At 45.6% G+C, this 20,047-nt stretch overlaps 1 protein-coding gene across 4 annotated transcripts in view; it reads right to left on the reverse strand.

Annotated features, from left to right (window-relative positions):
* caskin2 (CASK interacting protein 2) overlaps positions 1-20,047 on the reverse strand; it is a 138,087-nt gene that overhangs the window by 84,720 nt on the left and 33,320 nt on the right. The gene's annotated exons all lie outside the window — the stretch shown is intronic.

The raw sequence follows: 20,047 nt of genomic DNA on the forward strand, positions 1-20,047 counted from the left end.
AGCAGTTCTTGAAGGGGGGCAAATGCTTTGCTAACTCTTAGGATTCCTTCCTACCCTACCCTACTCTACCCATGCTGAAAGACTCTGAAAATCAAGAGCACATCTTCTTCTCTCCAGATATGGGATAATTAATTGTCTTGATTGGCAAAGGCAAACCTTGAGTGGTGATCCTACCCAGAAAGACTGTCCAGGAGTAAGCATGTCACAGCTGCCATGTGGAGGCCAGAACAGGCCATGTGGAGACTTCTCTGAAGATACACAAAGAAATATATTCTGATCATACAGTGTTCCCTTGCTACTTTATAGTTCACTTTTCTCAGGTTCGCTGTTTTGCAGTTTTTAATAAACACTAAAATAATAGTATAAATCATAAAATAATTTTATAACTCCCTCTTTCTACTTCCTTCCTAAGGAGAAGCCTAAGTAAGTAAGTAAGTAAGTAAGGAAGGAGCCGAAGGGAGAGAAAAGGAGGCTGAAGCAGCTTTGTTTTCACCTCACAAGAAAGCGGCAGACAGAGACGCTACTTGCCAGTGAGATTGTAAACAACACAATAGGCTTGAGCGATCCATGAAAAAATTGATTCTAAACTCGTTTCAAAAGTAGGGGGCGCCAGCGTTTCGTTTCTGATGTCATTTCCGAATTTTGCCCTCAAAATTTTTCGAAATTTAACGAAAATTCGTTAGTTTCAAAAGTAATTTGTTAATGGCATGCGCAATAGCCAGATATTTCCAAGGTCGTACTCAAAGGGCTTGGCAAATATACCCTTTTTTGAGATGGATCTAAATCAGGCATGGGCAAACCTTGGCCCTCCAGATGTTTTGGACTTCAACTCCCACAATTCCTAACAGCCAGTATTTGAGAACACAGAAATGCTGGACCACTCTAAAAGCCACCGTGTCAGACTACACAGAGAAGCCACTGAAATCCACAAGAAGCACATGGACAATTTCAACAGAAAAGCTAAAATCAGGACAGTAAAAGAACAACACCCAGAAAATGGGAATTCCAGACAGGAAACAATCAGGGCCAGCTAATACCTCCCAACAAAGGATTCCCCCAGGTAGGAAGCAGCCAGGCTTTGAAGCTGCAAGGCTATTCAATGCTAATCAAGGTGACCAATTGCAACATTCACACTTGCCTCCCACAGACAAGAGTTCTTTCTCCCACCCTGGACCTTCCACAGATATATAAACCCCACTTGCCTAGCTTCACACAGACGTCAAAACCTCTGAGTATGTCTGCCACAGATGTGGGTGAAACGTCAGGAGAGAATGCTTCTGGCACATGGCCATAGAGCCTGGAAAACTCATAGCAACCCAGCCAGTAGGCTATTGCTGAACAACCTATGAACTTTTAGCATTAAAGGAAAAAATGCCCAAGATTTTATCACTTAATACTGTTGGCATGTCTGGAGAAGAAGAATAGAATGCTTCTATACCAGGCAAGGGCAAACTTTGCCCATGTCTGGTGTTAGGAATTGTGGGAGTTGAAATTCAAAACAATCTGACAAAAAACTGGGAGCTGTTGTTTGGCATGGCACTGGCTCTCTTCTGCAGGGAAGGCTAGGTAGTGACTTTGTAAAACTACAACTCACATGATTACATGGCACTGAATTCTTTTGCAAGTGAGCTGGTGCCAGATTCCTTTCTGGGAGCAGGAGCTGTTTTGGGTTTGGCGTCTCCTCCTGGAGATATCTCTTAAAGGGATATCCTCTGGCTCTTTAGAAAGGCTCCACAGGCTCTGGGGTTTCCCCTTTAAGCCAACTGCCTTAAAGAAGCAAAACCAAACGGGAAGGCTCCAAGGCAGGGCAAGGAGGAGCAGGCATGGCTCTTTCTTCTCTTCTCTCTTCCCTTCTCTCTTCTCTTCCCTCCCTCCCTGCTTCCCCCCCTCTCTGCGACCTCTCAGAGAGAGAGAGAAGCAGGGAGGGGAGAGAGAGAAGGGAAGAGAGAGCAATGCGGAAGGCTTCTACTGAGCCGGTGGTCCCCGCGGGGGGGGGGGGGGGTCTCAATGGCATTTTTAAAATGCTAGCAGATCGATGGCCATGCCTCTCCCTCCCTCCCTCTTCCGCTCTGATTGGCTGAGAGGCATGCCAACATGGCTTCTCCTCTCAGAAGGGCTACAGCTGCATCCGAAGACGTCAGAAACAAACGAAAAAAGGTACTTTTATTATTCAAATTCGTAATATTTGTAAGGCAGTGAGCAGATGGTTCAAATGTCAATTCAAAAGTACTTACGAAACGAATTTTTAACGAATTTAACGAACTAATGAAAAATTTGCTCAAGCCTACAACACAAATATAGCGTCCCTACTTCACAAATTTTCACTTTTTGCAGGTGGTCCTAGAACATAACCCCCGCGATAAGTGAGGGAACACTGTACTTCACTGTATTTGTTCTCTACCCATATAAGCTCCTGAAGTCCACTATCAGCAACAGTATCATCCCAGGTATATTTCAGTATGCAATGATATATTGTAGCATCTTTGAGACTAAGTAAAAGAAAGAAATTGAAGCACAAGTTTTTGTAGACTTAATCTACTTCCTTAAATACATGAAATGACTATTGCCTAGGACAGAACCTTTATGACCATAGTCTATGAATAGACATTGGAATGCAAAACCTGTGGGTATGACGATGAGTTCAGTTTATACCATGGTCCTTGATGGATCAAGGCAGGAGGAAATATGTTGTCTAAGGCTAGTGTGGGTGGATAATCATACGCATGGTGGAGGGAGTTATTGGAATGTAGTGTGAAGGTGGTTAAGATAAATTGACCAAAAGGGACCTTATAAGACTGGGGTGTTAACTAGTGTTTTATGGCTTGATCACTTAGTTTTGAAAATGCAATAGCACACTTTGTCAGGGCTTTTGCCCTGAAAAATGGCCTAGAGCAAACTAACAATATGTATGTGCTAGATATGAACTTTTGCATCTACATTTACAAATGCGGTATGTGCCAAAATCTCTTCATTAAGGAAAACAGGAAGATTTAATGTCAGTTTGAGGTCCCAGTCTAGGAAGAGATTAGAGCCAGATTAAGAAAGTAAACCACATATTCCTTTTTTCAAAATCTTAATGCACTGTAAATACACAGTGGAAGGAAAAGCAAGAATGAGCAAGTGAAAAAGGATTCTTCTGCATTTTTGTTCCTCATGGGTTCAGACAGGGGAAAGGAGCTGGAGTGCCCTCTCTGGCTGAGTCATGCCCACAGGACAAGGCAGAAATGGAAAAAAAAATAAACAACAAAGGGCAAACTCATTCAAAATTCCCCTGCAGTTAAACTTGCCAGGTAGTTTCCTGGAGAAAGTACTTGGCCCTTTTAAAACAGGTCTGGGGGGTTGTACATCAGAAAGGCTGTAGATAGATATTTGGGGAGACATCTTTGGTTCTTGGGACCAACATTAACCCCTCCTCCAAAGCACCTAGCACCTTGACAACACACCCTAGCACCTACTTGAAATTTCAGCTGACGAAATCAATTTTCAGCCCTCCAATGCATTTGAATGTCCCCCAAAGCCCCGTTGAAAGCTGTTTCAGGAGGCTTTCCTCCCAGCAGAGCCCACAAAGTGACCAGATATTACAGCATGTTGCTTTGGGTTGCTCAAACTGGTAGCTCTGATTTTTGGCTGCAATCCTCTTGGGAAAAACGTCCGTGTGGCTTTTTTGGACTCCAGAGCATGCCAAATCCTCCTTGAAAGCTCCAGGTACTGTGAAAGGATGCAACTCTTATCCCATTTCTTTATTGCACCTTTCACCCACACCTTTTCCAGGTCTTTGTATCAAGCAGGCTTCTGAAGGGTCAAGGGAATAAGGTGAACATCTAGAGAACCACAACCCTCTATGGCAGCGATGTGGGATCTTTGAACTTCCAGATTGTAGGATTATAGAATCGCAAAGTTAGAAGAAACCACAAGTGCTTTCCAGTCCTACTCCCTGTGTAGGAATACACAACAGAAACTCTCCCAACAGATGGCCTCTATTTAAAACTCTCCTGAAGAAGAGACTCCACCACATCCCAAGACAGCATATTCCACTGTTGAACAGCTCTGGGTGTCAGAAAGTTTTCCTAATGTTTAGGTGGAATCTCTTTTCCTGTACTTTAAATCCCTTATTCCAGATCCTAGTCTCCAGAGAAGCAGGAAAAAAGCTGGCTCCATTTTCAATATGCCATCCTTTCAAACATTTAAACATGTTTATCACAGCATCTCTTAGGCTTCTCTTCTCCATGCTAAACATACTCAGCTCCCTGAGTTACTCTTCATATGGCATGGTTACCAGAACTTCTACTATTCTGGTTACCCTCCTCTGGATGTGTTTCATTTTGCCAATGCCCTTCTTTAATTGTAATGCCAAGAACCCTGACACGGTATTCCAGGTAAGGTTTGACCAGAGTAGAATAGAGTGGGGCTACGACTTCCCCGATTTAGGTCAGACATGGACAAACTTCAGCCCTCCAGGTGTTTTGGACTTCATCTCCCACAATTCCTAACAGTCTAACATCTGGAGGGCTGACGTCTGCCCATGTCTGATCTAGACATGTGTATTGTGTCAGTCTTTCCAAGAATCCAGCTGGAAAAATCTTGGGGTTTTTCCCTGCTTCTTTCCTTATAATGTTCATGTAGTAGAATTAGGGCTATGGGATATATGACATACACCCTCCAAGCATCTTTATCACTGTTGTGGGATTCATCTCCTCTCTTTCTCTTTTCTCACTCCTACTAAAACACCTGCTCTCTCAGAGAGAGATTTATGAGAGCCCCTCTTTGTCCAGCAGCTTTTGATTGCCTGCTCCATATGCACAGTCTGCGTCCCCATCTGGACAAGGCAAGAGGAAAGGCTGGCAGGTGCCTTGAGACCAGTGTGGGACAGTAACAAGGACATGGGCAGTAGCTGGCGTGCACATACTTAGGGTAAGGCACTGGTATGAGATCAGCAAGGAGGCCAGTGCCCTTGCCATTCACAAAAACATTATGCATTGAAAAAGAAGCAAGGTCTATGTGGTATTAAACCTTATTGGGAATAAGCTTTCTGAGGTGCACAGCTCTTGTATAGACTAATTTAGAGCTGTTTGGCAATTTCCTAGGTGGCAATTCTGCTCTAAGTCTCAGTCGGAACTTTAAAAGATCTGTCTAAAATGCGACACTGATCTTGTTTGGGAATATTTTCTGCCTTCTTCATTTCTGTTTTTCACAATCCACCTGCTCCATCATCCTAAGCCATCATCACTCTCCAGTACACCTCATCCCATCTGTTCTTCAGGGTCTGTCTAATAAGAACTCCTCTTAGGCTTTTTTTACTGCATGGATTGGGGTGAACCCCTTTGTTCTCTTTGTGAGGCTGAGCCTGTCCACTGTAAATCTCCTGGAAAAAAGACTCTCACTGTCAGCAGCAGAGGCACCATGAGGTTTTAATGGCTATGTCAGTGAGGCTGTCACAGGGCCAGCCCCAACCAAACAGACTGAGCTGAAAAGTGGGAGGACAGGCAGAGAGATTTACAAAGAGGAGACCACAGAAAAGTCACATTTTAAAATACAACTCCCAGCATTAATTGGCCACCATGGTCAGTGGGAGTTGTGGTTCATATTATATATTTATAAATATATAATATATTGTATATACTTATAATATTGGTAATAATATTATAATGTAATACAATATTATACTAATACTAATATAATATAATAATATTAATTATATATTAAATGTAATATTACTAATAATATTACCATATAATGATATAGTACAATATAGTAATTTAATGCTTATATTGTGCTATGCTAATAATATATTGCATGTACATTTGATTTGTAAGCCACTCTGAGTCCCCTCCAGGGTGAGAAGAGCGGGATATAAGTGTAGTAAATAAATAAATAATTAAATAATTAAATAAAATAACCTTTCAAAGAGAGAATGATGACCCACCTGAAACTGCCTATTTAATGAAGATACCTATAATAATAATAGTAATAATAATAATAATAATAATAATAATTTTATTTCTTACCAGCCTCTTTTTGTGGCTTGAGGCAGGTTACAGAATAATTTAAATACATAGGAATTGTAAAAAATACTACAAATGCAACCTATGAGCCCATAGCATTGACAAGTAATTTGAAGAAAATAAAAACAATACAGTATGACCCTGTATTTGAGGGACCAGTGCCTACGGTTTCATTTATCCACTTATTATCCATTTATTATGGCCTTTCTGATCATTTTCTAGGTTCTCCAGCATGACTCTATGACAGGCATGGGCAAACCTTGTCCCTCCAGGTGTTTTGGACTTCAATTCCTAACAGCCAGTAAGGTGGCTGGGATTTCTGGGAGTTAAAGTCCAAAACACTGGGAGCAGGGGTCCCCAAACTTTTTAAACAGGGGCCAGTTTACTGTTCCTCAGACTGTTGGAGAGCCGGACTATAGTTTTAAAAATACTATTAACAAATTCCTATGCACACTGCACATATCTTATTTTGAAGTAAAACAAAACAAAATGGGAACAAGTACAGCCTCAATGTTAATCATCATCATCATCATCATCATCATCATCATCATCATCATCATCATCATCATCATAAAAAATAATAAAGAGGGTTGGAAGAAAGCCTTTGTGCCATTTAGTCCAACCCCCTTCTGCCTTTGTGCACCAAAAGCACAAGCAAAGCAGCCCTGACAGATGGTCACCCAGCCTCAGCATCAACAACAACAACAACAACAACAACAACACATCACACAGTCCTAAACGCTTGTGGCCTCCGGGCCTTAGTTTAGGGATCCCTGACTTGGAGGGTTGAAGTTTGCCCATGCCTGCTCTATGGCATTCTTCATTCCTTCATTTCAATAAAGTACATTATTATCAGTGGTTTCATGTGTCCATGTGAAGTCTGGGAATGTGCCTCCATGGATATGGAGACCATACTGTTCTAAGAAAGTCTGCCTTCTCCATGACCCCAGGCTTGCTGCCTTCCCCTCCCTGTTATAATAGATGTATTTGTTGTAAGCCAAAAGAGTAGTAAGGGTCCCTCAAGCAGAGACTTGCCTGGCTGTCAAGATTCCCTGCCAAGGCAACCTGATCTGTTTACCATCCCGAGGGAGTCACAGTGGTATGTGCAAATAGAATGGCCACTATGCTCTTGTCGAGGAAGAGGCCCCCATGACGATTGGGAAGAAATTTGGTATGAGCCAGGGATAACAGAGACCTAGGGAATGCTGCCTAGGACAGATATAACTGAAATGGTGTCACGACCCAGGCTACAGAGCACCAATAACCATACGCAGAAGCCAGAATCTATCTAATATCTTTATTAAGGAAATATATAAAGTTAGTAAAAGCAAATGTAAAAGATAGTCCAGAAGCAGACCTTTCAGGAAAGGTCAAAATTAGTCCAAGGAAATAATGTCCAATATGAAATATTAAGGTCCAAAGTTGTAATCCAATAACCGAAACACTCACTTTGCCAAGCAAAGTGAGGGGAGATGACAAGGTCCTTTAGTCCATAAAACTTGAGCGTGGCTAGGAAATAACTTGATACTAGAAACAAGGCTTGAACGTGGAACAAGGTAACTAAGAACAAGAACAAGGTCCGTGGAATAACTTGGTAAAATCCGTGAAACAAGGCAAGGATTAGTCCTGGGAAACCAGGCAAGGTCCGCAGGTAAACAAGGCTGGGAAGCAAGGCGAAGGCTGGATAGCAAGGCAAGGCTTGAGCATGAGCGAGGCTTGAATCGGAACGCGCTGTCCAGACACGACTCGCTCCGTAGGCTGACGAATTGACTCCGCGAAGTTGCTACGCGGGCAAAACACCTATATAGAGTCCAACTTTCTCACCAAAGCGGTTCTCTGGGAATCAGAAACGAAAGCTAAACTCTGAGACCAGATGTTAAACTCCTTAAAGATTCTCACGAGAACCAGTGTTAATTGGCAACATTCTTAGCTGCTATCCTCGCACTCCTGCGCGAAGCTGAATCCAAACTTCTCTGTTGTTTACAAAACTCCCGGCGCAAGAACACGGGAGAAGTAGGCTCTGGGGTTGTTTGACATACTTCTGGGGCACAACTTTCTTGCAGGTGCAAGGTTCCCAGATCTGCCTGGGAAAGATCTGGCTGAGAGGAATCCAGTTCAGACTGGGAAGGTAAAAAACCCAAGTTTTCATCTTCATCAGGAATTACAATGTCCTGAGCAGGACTACAAGGCCCATGGTTCATCACACTATCCCCCTCCTCAGGGCCCCTCCCAAACTGGGATCCTCTCCCCGAGGCGCGAGGTCGCGGTTTGGTGGGATAGGTCAGATGAAAGCGACGGGTTAGATCAGGAGCATGGACTGTGGAGGCGTCTTCCCAAGAGCGTTCCTCAGGCCCAAAACCCACCCAGTCAATGAGATATTGTAGGCGGCGGCGATGAAAGCGAGAATCCAAAATGTCCTCAACCTCGAACTCCTCCTCCCCATTCATCAAAACAGGAGGGGGGGCCGGTTGGTCTGTATCAGGACGCACCCCATCCGCCGGAAGGAGCAGGGAACGGTGAAACACTGGGTGGATGCGCATTGAACGCGGAAGTTGGAGTTTGAAAGTCACGGGGTTTAATTGCGCCACCACTGGATAGGGGCCAATGAAACGGGCATCTAACTTCCGGCAAGGGCGGTGGGAGGGCAGAAAGCGAGTGGACAGAAAAACCCGATCTCCTACCTTGATTTCAGGGCCCGGCTGGCGGTGTTTGTCAGCGTGGCGTTTATAGTCCTCTTTGGCTTGGTCCAGTTGCTGGAGCAAAAGTTGTTGCACCGCTGTGAGTTCCTGCAACCAATCCTCTGCTGCGGGAACTTCTGAAGTTTCAATGACAGGGGGAAAGAAACGTGGATGGAAGCCGTAGTTTGCAAAGAACGGCGTTTCTTTTGTAGAAGCTTGAACTCCATTATTGTAGGCAAACTCAGACAGTGGTAACAGAGAAGCCCAATTGTCCTGTTGGTAGTTTACATAACAGCGAAGATACTGCTCCAAAGTGGCATTGGTGCGCTCCGTTTGCCCATCTGTTTGGGGATGATGAGCTGAAGATAAGCGAGAGTCTATGCCCAGTAGTTTTTGTAGTGCCTTCCAAAAACGAGAGGTGAATTGAGATCCACGGTCTGTGACTAAACTCTTGGGCAATCCATGTAGTCTGAAAACATGCTGAAGAAATAGATCCGCAGTTTCTTTGGCCGTGGGGAGGCCTTCGCAGGGAATGAAATGGGCTAACTTGGTGAAAAGGTCCACCACCACTAAGATCGTGGTGAATCCACAGGAAGGTGGTAGGTCAGTGATGAAATCCGCGGAAATTATTTCCCATGGGCGAGATGGGGTAGGAAGGGGGTGTAAAAGCCCTGAGGGCTTTTCCCTTCGTATCTTGGAGCGCTGGCATACTGGGCAGGTGTTGACATATTTTTCTACATCCTTGCGGATCTTGGGCCACCAAAAATCCCTTAGGATCAAATGCATAGTTTTAAATAGTCCGAAGTGTCCTGCTGGTTTGCAGTCATGACACAGGCGAAGCGCTTTTTCCCTGCCCGGTCCGGGTGGGATATAAACATGATTTCTATAGCAGAGCAGCCCATCTTTAAGCGAAAAGGGAAAATGCAGACCTTGGCGAAGTTGGTCCTGCGCCCAGGCATCTGCTTGCTGACTAGCCCTGATTTCTTGAGCACAGATGGGTCCTGGAGTAGGGGAAGTTGAACCAATGGGAATGGATTTGGTGTTCCCCACCGTGAGCGTGGCAAAGTTCTCGGGTTGTAGCAGTTGGGATTCAAAGGTCTCCTTGCGACCTGCAGCGTATCCCGGTTTACGTGACAGGGCGTCTGCTTGCTTGGTTTGGGCTGGGGTCACATAATGGATCTGGAAGTTGAAACGTTCAAAGAATAAAGCCCAACGTTGCTGCCTCTGGTTTAGTTTGCGGGCAGTTCTTAGGTGTTCTAGATTACGATGATCAGTGTGGACTTCAATGGGAAATTTGGCCCCTTCTAGCCAATGTCTCCAAGTTTCAAAAGCTGCCTTTATGGCCAGTAGTTCTTTTTCCCAAATGGTATAATTTTTCTCTGGTGTGGTTAGTTGACGGGAGTAAAAGGCACAGGGATGAAGGTGGTCTCCCACCGGTTGTAAGAGTACAGCCCCAATTGCCACATCCGAGGCGTCCGCTTGCACAACAAAAGGGGTTCCAGGATCTGGGTGCTGTAGAATTGGCTGGGACGTGAATAATTTCTTTAGTTGCTGGAACCCTTTCTCTGCTTGATCAGTCCAGCGGAAGGGCTGTTTTCCACGGATGCAGCTAGTGATTGGGTCAGACCAGTGGGCAAAATCTGGAATGAACTTGCGGTAATAATTCGCGAACCCCAAGAAACGCTGCACCTCTTTCTTGTTAGTTGGCGCCCGCCATTCCAATACTGCTGAAACCTTGGCTGGATCCATGGAGAGCCCTAAAGGCGAGATGCGGTAACCAAGGAAATCTACCTCTTGTAGATCAAAGGCGCATTTTTCCAGTTTGGCATAAAGTCCATGATCCCGCAATCGTTGTAACACCATTTTGACGTGGTTCTCATGTTCTGTTTGTGATCTAGAAAACACCAAAAAATCGTCCAGGTAGATTATCAAGAACCTGTCCAGATAGTCCTGAAAAATGTCATTGACAAAATGCTGGAACGTTGCGGGGGCTCCGCATAAACCGAAATTCATAACTCGGGACTCGAATAATCCGAATTTGGTCTGGAAGGCGGTCTTCCACTCGTCCCCTTCCCTGATGCGAACCAAGTTGTAAGCCCCCCGAAGATCCAGCTTGGTGTAAACCTTGGCTCCTCGAAGCCGATCCAGTAGATCCGAGATTAAGGGCAGGGGATAGCTGTTCCGCTTGGTGATATTGTTCAATGCTCTGTAGTCCACCACCAATCGTAGTTCCCCTGACTTCTTCTTCACAAACATCACTGGAGAGGCGGCTGGGGATTGAGAGGGTCTGATGAATCCCTTGCGAAGGTTTGTCTCTAGGAATTCCCTGAGAGCTTCTTGCTCTGGTTCAGTCAGGGAGTAGAGATGCCCTCGCGGGATCGGGGCCCCCTCCACCAAGTCAATGGCACAGTCATAAGGTCTATGTGGGGGTAATTTCTCGGCTTCTTTCTCATTGAATACATCCCAATACTCGGAGTACTTCTTTGGCAAGGTGATGATGGGCTCGGTGTCTGTGGCATGGCATACCTTGGCTACGAGGCAATGGTTTTGGCAGTACGGTGAAGCAAACTGCAGTTCTCTGTTGGACCAGGAGATGTTAGGGTCGTGGAGAGTCAGCCATGGAATTCCCAAAATCACAGGGAAATGGGGAACCTCGGTAACAAAGAAGGAAATCTCTTCCATATGTTCTCTTATCCACATCCTGGTGGGTTCCGACCATTGACTTACGGGGCCCGTCTTGAGGGGGCGGCCGTCTATGGCTTGCACCACACGGGCATTCTTGAAATCATGATATTGTAATCCCAGAGAGTCGGCATACTCTCTATCAATGAAGTTGTTGGTAGCTCCAGAGTCTATCATGGCGTGGATCATGACGGGTCCCCTTTTTGCTGACCATAATGTGACCACGAGAAGGAACAGGACCCCGGTTGGCGGCTCTTGAATGGATTTTTTGACCGGGTTGGCGAGCCTCTCTACACCCGGTCGTTGGCTTCCCCCGCCGGCTGTGTGCCAGTCGGCTCAGACGTCTTCGTCTCCGTGGAGGACGCCGCCGCAAGCCGGGCGGCAGGCTTCCCCTTGGCTGGGCACTCTCTGGCGAAGTGGCCCCCGTTCCCGCAGTACCAACAGAGGTTTAAGCGTTGACGACGGGCCTTCTCGGCGGCATCTAGTCTGGGACGCACATTGCCCAACTGCATCGGCACCTCCTCGCCTCCTCTGGGGTATGGGGTTGGCGGTGGGGGTCTCCACACTGGACGTGGCTGAACGCTGGCGGGAGCGGGGGGTTTTGCCCCGGCTCTACTGCCCTGGCCTCGAACCCACTGTTTCCTGTTGGCAATCATGACTTCAGCCCGTAAACATTGATCAATGAGTGCCTCGAGGGTCTGGGGAGGATCCACCTTGGAGATTTCTTCCAGCATTTCAATGTTGAGACCCTCCCGGAATTGTCCTCTGAGGGCTACATCGTTCCAGCCGGTGTTGTGGGCCAGCACTCGGAACTCGGCTATATACTGAGACATAGGTCTGTCTCCTTGGAAAAGGCGACGGAGTTTGTGGCCGGCTGCCTCCAAATTGTCCTCGATTCCCCAAGTCTCCTTGAGGTGGTCCAAGAAATGTTGCGCTGATCTTAGGTGTGGAGAGGCTTGGTCGAACAGTGCCGTCGCCCAGTTGGCCGCTGGCCCGTCTAGAAGACTGTAAACCCATGCCACTTTGATGTCTTCTTGGGGAAACTCGGCATCACGGGCCTCTAGATAAGCTTGACATTGGCGACGGAAAACATGAACCTTGGAAGCTTCTCCAGTAAACTTGGTAGGCAACGCCATGGCCGGGAGGCGGATTCCGCGCTCCCGCAAGCCCTTTATTTCTCCATCCTGGGCGTTGAGTCTGTCGCGGATGCGATCCACTTCGTCCTTGCTGATGGTGTAGCTCAGTGGCTGCCCACCGGGTACGGTTCCGGTAGACATTCTGGCCAAGGTTAATTGGTGCTTAGGGTGGCGGAGTCAAACTGTCACGACCCAGGCTACAGAGCACCAATAACCATACGCAGAAGCCAGAATCTATCTAATATCTTTATTAAGGAAATATATAAAGTTAGTAAAAGCAAATGTAAAAGATAGTCCAGAAGCAGACCTTTCAGGAAAGGTCAAAATTAGTCCAAGGAAATAATGTCCAATATGAAATATTAAGGTCCAAAGTTGTAATCCAATAACCGAAACACTCACTTTGCCAAGCAAAGTGAGGGGAGATGACAAGGTCCTTTAGTCCATAAAACTTGAGCGTGGCTAGGAAATAACTTGATACTAGAAACAAGGCTTGAACGTGGAACAAGGTAACTAAGAACAAGAACAAGGTCCGTGGAATAACTTGGTAAAATCCGTGAAACAAGGCAAGGATTAGTCCTGGGAAACCAGGCAAGGTCCGCAGGTAAACAAGGCTGGGAAGCAAGGCGAAGGCTGGATAGCAAGGCAAGGCTTGAGCATGAGCGAGGCTTGAATCGGAACGCGCTGTCCAGACACGACTCGCTCCGTAGGCTGACGAATTGACTCCGCGAAGTTGCTACGCGGGCAAAACACCTATATAGAGTCCAACTTTCTCACCAAAGCGGTTCTCTGGGAATCAGAAACGAAAGCTAAACTCTGAGACCAGATGTTAAACTCCTTAAAGATTCTCACGAGAACCAGTGTTAATTGGCAACATTCTTAGCTGCTATCCTCGCACTCCTGCGCGAAGCTGAATCCAAACTTCTCTGTTGTTTACAAAACTCCCGGCGCAAGAACACGGGAGAAGTAGGCTCTGGGGTTGTTTGACATACTTCTGGGGCACAACTTTCTTGCAGGTGCAAGGTTCCCAGATCTGCCTGGGAAAGATCTGGCTGAGAGGAATCCAGTTCAGACTGGGAAGGTAAAAAACCCAAGTTTTCATCTTCATCAGGAATTACAATGTCCTGAGCAGGACTACAAGGCCCATGGTTCATCACAAATGGGTGGGCAGGGTGTGTATGAGAGGGACGTCAGGAAGGAGCAGGGCAGCTGTTTATGTTTAAACTCTCATCAGCTTAGTCTTCAGCATAGTACTTGTGCAAAGGGGGGGGAGGAGAAGAAAGGGGTAACAGGACAAAAAAACTTTGCATATGTCTGAAAAAGAATGTGATGCCCAGTCAGCAGATCCATGTGGTAGAGTCCCCTCAGACTTGCATTACTTCATATTGTATATCCACTTTCTCCCACTGTTTCCCATTGTCAGAGGCGGTCCAACCATAAGGCGAACTAGGCATTTGCCTGTGGCGCCATCGACCTGGGGGCACCATCGTCCTGGGAGGAGGGCGCCACTCTCCGCCTCCTTCTCCTTCAGGTCTCCTGGCGGCCGCGCTGGGCCTCCCACTGCCCGTGCTGGGCCTTCCGGTCAGCGCGGGCCCGCCTTCACACCACGTGAGCCCACCTTTGGGACCTTCAGAGATTGTGAGGTCTGTGGGAACTTGGAAGCTAGGTATGTGGGGTTTATATATCTGTAGAAAGTCCAGGGTGGGAGAAAGAAGTCTTCTTTGAAGCAGGTGTGAATGTTGTAATTAATCACCTTGATTAGCATTTAATGGCCCTGTGGCTTCAAGGCCTGGCTTCTTCTTGCCTGGAAGAATCTTTTTTTGGGAGGTGTTAGCTGTCCCTGATTGTTTACTGTCTGGATTTCTTCTGTTTTCAGAGTGTTGTTGTTTATCTATTGTCCTGATTTTAGAGATTTTTTTAAATACTGAGGGCTATCTGGGTTATCTAAGTCCACACTGCTCTATATCCCTGTTCAATGTTTAGTGCTAAATTCGCAAATATAGTCATTCCTACATAACATTACCATGTATTGAACTGCTTTTTCTATTGATTTGTTGTAAAACATGATGTTTTGGTGCTTAATTTGTAAAATCATAATGTAATTTGATGTTTAATAGGCTTTTCCTTAATCCTTCCTTATTGTCCAACATTTTCACTTATCCAACGCTTTTATTTTTCAGTGATTGGTTTGGGGGGGGGGGCGCCAAAATTCTGTTCGCCTACACTTGAAAAATACCTAGGGCCGGCTCTGCCCATTGTCCTCTGTTACCTTCCCCACCACTGATTTTCTTGTTGGTTGAGATCTTATTTCCCTTTTGGTTATAAAACTCAGTAAAGTTATAAATACATGTACATTAGGAGCCCCAGGTGGTGCAGCAGGTTAAACCTCTGAGCTACTAAACTCCCTGACCAAAAGGTCAGTGGTTCAAATCAAGGGAGCAGGATGAGCTCCCGCTGTTAGCCTCAGCTTTTGTAAACCTAGCAGTTTGAAAGCATGCAAATGTGATAAGATCAATAGATACGGGAAGGTAATGGCTCTCTCCATGCAGTCATGCCAGCCACATGATCTTGGAGGTGTCTATGGACAACGCTGGCTCTTCAGCTTAGAAATGGAATGAGCACCAACCCCCAGAGTCCAACACAACTAGACTTAATGTTAGGGGAAACCTTTACCTTCTCCTACATGTACATTAACAACAAAAATAAAGTGACTACATCATGGCAGTGACAGGATATATACAATAACAAGAATGCTAAATTTTAGAGATGAAGTACAGTAGAGTCTCACTAAACCAAGGTAAACGGGCTGGCAGAAGCTTGGATAAGTGAGTATCTTGGATAATGAGGGATTAAGGAAAAGCCTACTAAACATCAAATTAGGTCATGATTTTACAAATTAAGCACCAAAACATCATGTTATACAACAAATTTGACAGAAAATGTAGTTCAATATGCAGTAATATTATGTTGTAATTACTGTATTTACGAATTTAGCACCAAAATATCATGATATATTGAAAACATTGACTACAATAATGGCTTGGATAATCCAGAAGCTTGGATGAGTGAGACTCTACTGTACTTTCAAACTCGGTTGGTAAAAAAGAGGCAGCAAGTACCAAACCACTTCTCCTGATGGCCTGAAAATAATCAATATAATGTGACAACATTTGAAAGATGCCAGAGGCAATGATCTGCTCCAACTCTTGAGAAGGAAAATAGTAGCAACAGTAGCAAACAAATGAAGACCTCAGCTCAATTTTCCCAGAACTCTAGAATGGTGTTACTAGAAAGGGGGTCATCTTCATATTTTTGTGACTAGGCAAAGATTAAAGAGAAGCCCTGTGACTAGTGATGAAAGCGAGAAAGGGTTCTCAGCAAAACCTTCCTTGCCCAAAGTCTCTCCAGATTTGGGCTAAAAAACCAAACAAAGGAAAAGCTACTCCAAGAATGCGACTCCATGTGGAAGCCAGCAAGCGTAGCTAAATATAGATGAGGAAACAGATGCTTCAAGACACAGAGCTCTGAGGTTATGAAGGAGAAACAGAGCATTAGCTCAGAGAACTGGCAGCCGTGTGTAAGGAAATGATGTGCACCTTTCCTAGGGGCTGAGCAAATACTTGCAGGAACACATTGCCAGGCACATGCAGCTCACATGTGCACCTTGGCTGCTGCGGCTCCTGAGAAATTTCCATGAGGAATGCCCAGGGAATTCAGCTTAAAGTATTCGCTGCTGTGCAGGTTTCTTCTTCTGCATGTGACCTGTTACCAAGTGGACAACAGTTGGCAGCAACCTTTCCTTGCCCCAGGGCTGCATTTCTCTGAGCAACTGGGTCAGCTGGATTTCTGTTCATGCAGAATAGCCAAGGAAGGAACAAAGTGTTGTCTGCTGGAACTTCAATAACATCAACAACACCACCTAGGAATTTGGCCTTACTAATAGTGATAAAGGAAGGATCGATACTGTGAGATAACTCTAGTATATCTGGGTTCTTGATACACATACACTCTTATTTGTATCACATTATGCATCAGCACAAATAAACTGGCATGTTATCTTCTTCTCATACTGCAAATACAGTAGAGTCTCACTTATCCAAACCTCGCTTATCCAAGTTTCTGGATTATCCAAGCCATTTTTGTAGTCAATGTTTTCAATATATCATGATATTTTGGTGCTAAATTCATAAATAAAGTAATTAGAACATAACATTACTGCGTATTGAACTACTTTTTCTGTCAAATTTGTTGTATAACATGATGCTTTGGTGCTTAATTTGTAAAATCATAACCTATTTTGATGTTTAATAGGCTTTTCCTTAATCCCTCCTTATTATCCAAGATATTCGCTTATCCAAGCTTCTGCCAGCCCATTTAGGTTGGATAAGTGAGACTCTACTGTATTCCATATGTCCTCAGTGACAAATAGCAAGCCACAGAAGGACAAACTTCTGTATTTTTAAACTTTGTATTTATAGAGAAAGTGTTATATTCTACCGCAAAGACAAGGTTGATGACCATGAATACCTTGTTTACATGGGGGAGAAAGGGCCAGTTTCACTACTGCTGTAATGGGATTGCAAGAGATGTGGAGCTGGAGGGAGGCGAGGCATGCCATCTATGGAACACATGTGACTCACCCCTGTTACAAAGCACTTTACCCTAGGGGGGGGGGAATCCAAAATGCTTACAACTACAAAACTACTGCTACTGAAAACAATAATGATGTTACCCATTGTTATTCAGCCCTTTAAACATCCATTAAACATCTCACTAATAAAACGGTAGCATATGTCAAAATAAAAACAGCATCATTAGCTGTCTCGTGTCGGAAGATGCAAAAGCCAGAATGGAATAAAAAGGTAAATCTAACTTTCCACTTAATACTATACAACATAACCTTTCCAAACATTTCATTTTGGTGGCACACTTTTTAGATACACATCATTTCACAACACAGTAGTTCAGATTTACTAGCAAACCAGAGGTTAGACCAGTCCCTTATGAGAGATATGGACACATACATACATTGTAATCACAAAATGAATGGAGACATAATATACCTCATAAAAACCCTTTCATTTATGTTTTTAAAAATACAGGATTTGTAAGACAATAACATACATTTTCAAGATTTTTGTCTTTTCTCACATGATACACCTATATACTGCTGCTGACACACTAACATGTTACAACACATAGTATGAAAAGTTGTGCTGTAAGGAATGGAATGCCAATATCAAAGGGCCACCATTGTGATGACTCATGGGCCTTGTAGTCCTGCTCATGACATTGTAATGTCTGATGAAGAAGAAAACTTGGGTTTTTTACCTTCCCAGTCAGAACTGGAATCTTCTCAGCCAGATCTTTCCCAGGCAGATCTGGGAACCTTGCACCTGCAAGAAAGTTGTGTCCCAGAAGTATGTCAAACAAACCCTGAGCCTACATCTCCCGTGTTCTCTCGCCATGAGTTTTGTAAACAACAGAGGGGTTTGGAAGCAGCTTCGCGCAGGAGTGCTAGAATAGCAGCTAAGAATGTAGCCAATTAAGCCTGCTTTTCGTGAGAATCTTTAAGGAGTCAAACATCTGGTCTCAGAGTTTAGCTTTCGTTTCTGGTTCCCAGAGAACTGCTTCGGCGGGAAAGTTAGACTCTATATAGGTGTTTTACCCGCGAAGTAACTTCGCGGAGTCAATTCGTCAGCCTCCGGAGCGAGTTGTGTCTGGACAGCGCGCTCCGTTTCAAGCCTCGTTCCTGCTCAAGCCTTGTCCTTGTTTCCAGCCTTCGCTCCTGTTTCCCAGCCTTTGTTTACCTACGGACCTTGCCTTGTTTCCCAGGACTAAACCTTGCCTTGTTTCACGGATTTTACCAAGTTATTCCACGGACCTTGTTCTTGTTCCTCGTTACCTTGTTCCACGATTCAAGCCTTGTTTCAAGTATCAAGTTATTTCCTAGCCTTGCTCAAGTTCATGGACTAAAGGACCTTGTCATCTCCCCTCACTTTGGTTGGCAAAGTGAGTGTTTCGGTTATTGGATTACAACTTTGGACCTTAATATTTCATATTGGACATTGCTTTTTTGGACTAATTTTGACCTTTCCTGAAAGGTCTGCTTCTGGACTAACTTTTACATCTGCTTTTATTAGCTTTATATATTTCCTTAATAAAGATATTAGATAGAATCTGGCCTCTGCGTATGGTTATTGGTGCTCTGTTGCCTGGGTCGTGACAGTTTGACTCCGCCACCCATAAGCACCAATTAACCAAGGCCAGAATGTCTACCGGAACCGTGCCGGGTGGGCAGCCGCTTACCTACACCATCGACAAGGATGAGGTGGACCGAATCCGTGACAAGCTCAATGCACAGGATGGGGAAATAAAGGGTTTGAAGGAACGCGGAATCCGTCTTCCGGCCATGGCGTTGCCAACCAAGTTTACTGGAGAAGCTTCTAAGGTTCATGTTTTCCGTCGCCAATGCCAAGCTTATCTAGAGGCCCGTGCTGCCGAGTTTCCCCAAGAAGACATCAAGGTGGCGTGGGTTTACAGTCTCCTAGACGGGCCAGCGGCCAACTGGGCGACGGCACTGTTCGACCAAGCCTCTCCACACCTAAGATCAGCGCAACGCTTCTTGGACCACCTTAAGGAGACTTGGGGAATCGAGGACAATTTGGAGGCAGCCGGTCACAAACTCCGCCGCCTCTTCCAAGGAGACAGACCCATGTCTCAGTACATAGCCGAGTTCCGAGTGCTGGCCCACAACACCGGCTGGAACGATGTTGCCCTCAGAGGACAATTTCGGGAGGGTCTCAACATTGAAATGCTGGAGGAAATCTCCAAGGTGGATCCTCCCCAAACGCTTGAGGCACTCATCGATCAATGTTTACGGGCTGAAGTCATGATTGCCAACAGGAAACAGTGGGTACGAGGCCAGAGCGGTAGAGCTGGGGCAAAACCCCCCGCTCCCGCCAGCGTTCAGCCGCGCCCAGTGTGGAGACCCCCACCACCATCCCCATACCCCAGAGGGGGCGAGGAGGTGCCGATGCAGTTGGGCAATGTGCGTCCCAGATTAGATGCCGCCGAGAAGGCCCGCCGCCAACGCCTAAATCTCTGTTGGTATTGCGGAAATGGGGGCCACTTCGCCAGAGAGTGCCCAGCCAAAGGGAAGCCCGCCGCCCGTCTTGCGGCGGCGTCCTCCACGGAGACGAAGGTGTCTGAGGCGGCTGGCACACAGCCGGCGGGGGAAGCCAACGACCGGGCGTAGAGAGGCTCGCCAACCCGGTCAAGAAACCCATTCAAGAGCCGCCAACCGGGGTCCTGTTCCTTCTAGTGGTCACCTTATGGTCAGTAAAAAGGGGACCCGTCATGATCCACGCCATGATAGACTCAGGAGCTACCAACAATTTCATTGATAGAGAGTATGCCGACTCTCTGGGATTACAATATCATGACTTCAAGAATGCCCGTGTGGTGCAAGCCATCGATGGTCGCCCTCTCAAGACGGGCCCCGTAAGCCAGTGGTCGGAACCCACCAGGATGTGGATAAGGGAACATATGG

Source organism: Anolis carolinensis, chromosome 2 (genome assembly GCF_035594765.1).
Source record: "Anolis carolinensis isolate JA03-04 chromosome 2, rAnoCar3.1.pri, whole genome shotgun sequence".
Taxonomy (NCBI): domain Eukaryota; kingdom Metazoa; phylum Chordata; class Lepidosauria; order Squamata; family Dactyloidae; genus Anolis; species Anolis carolinensis.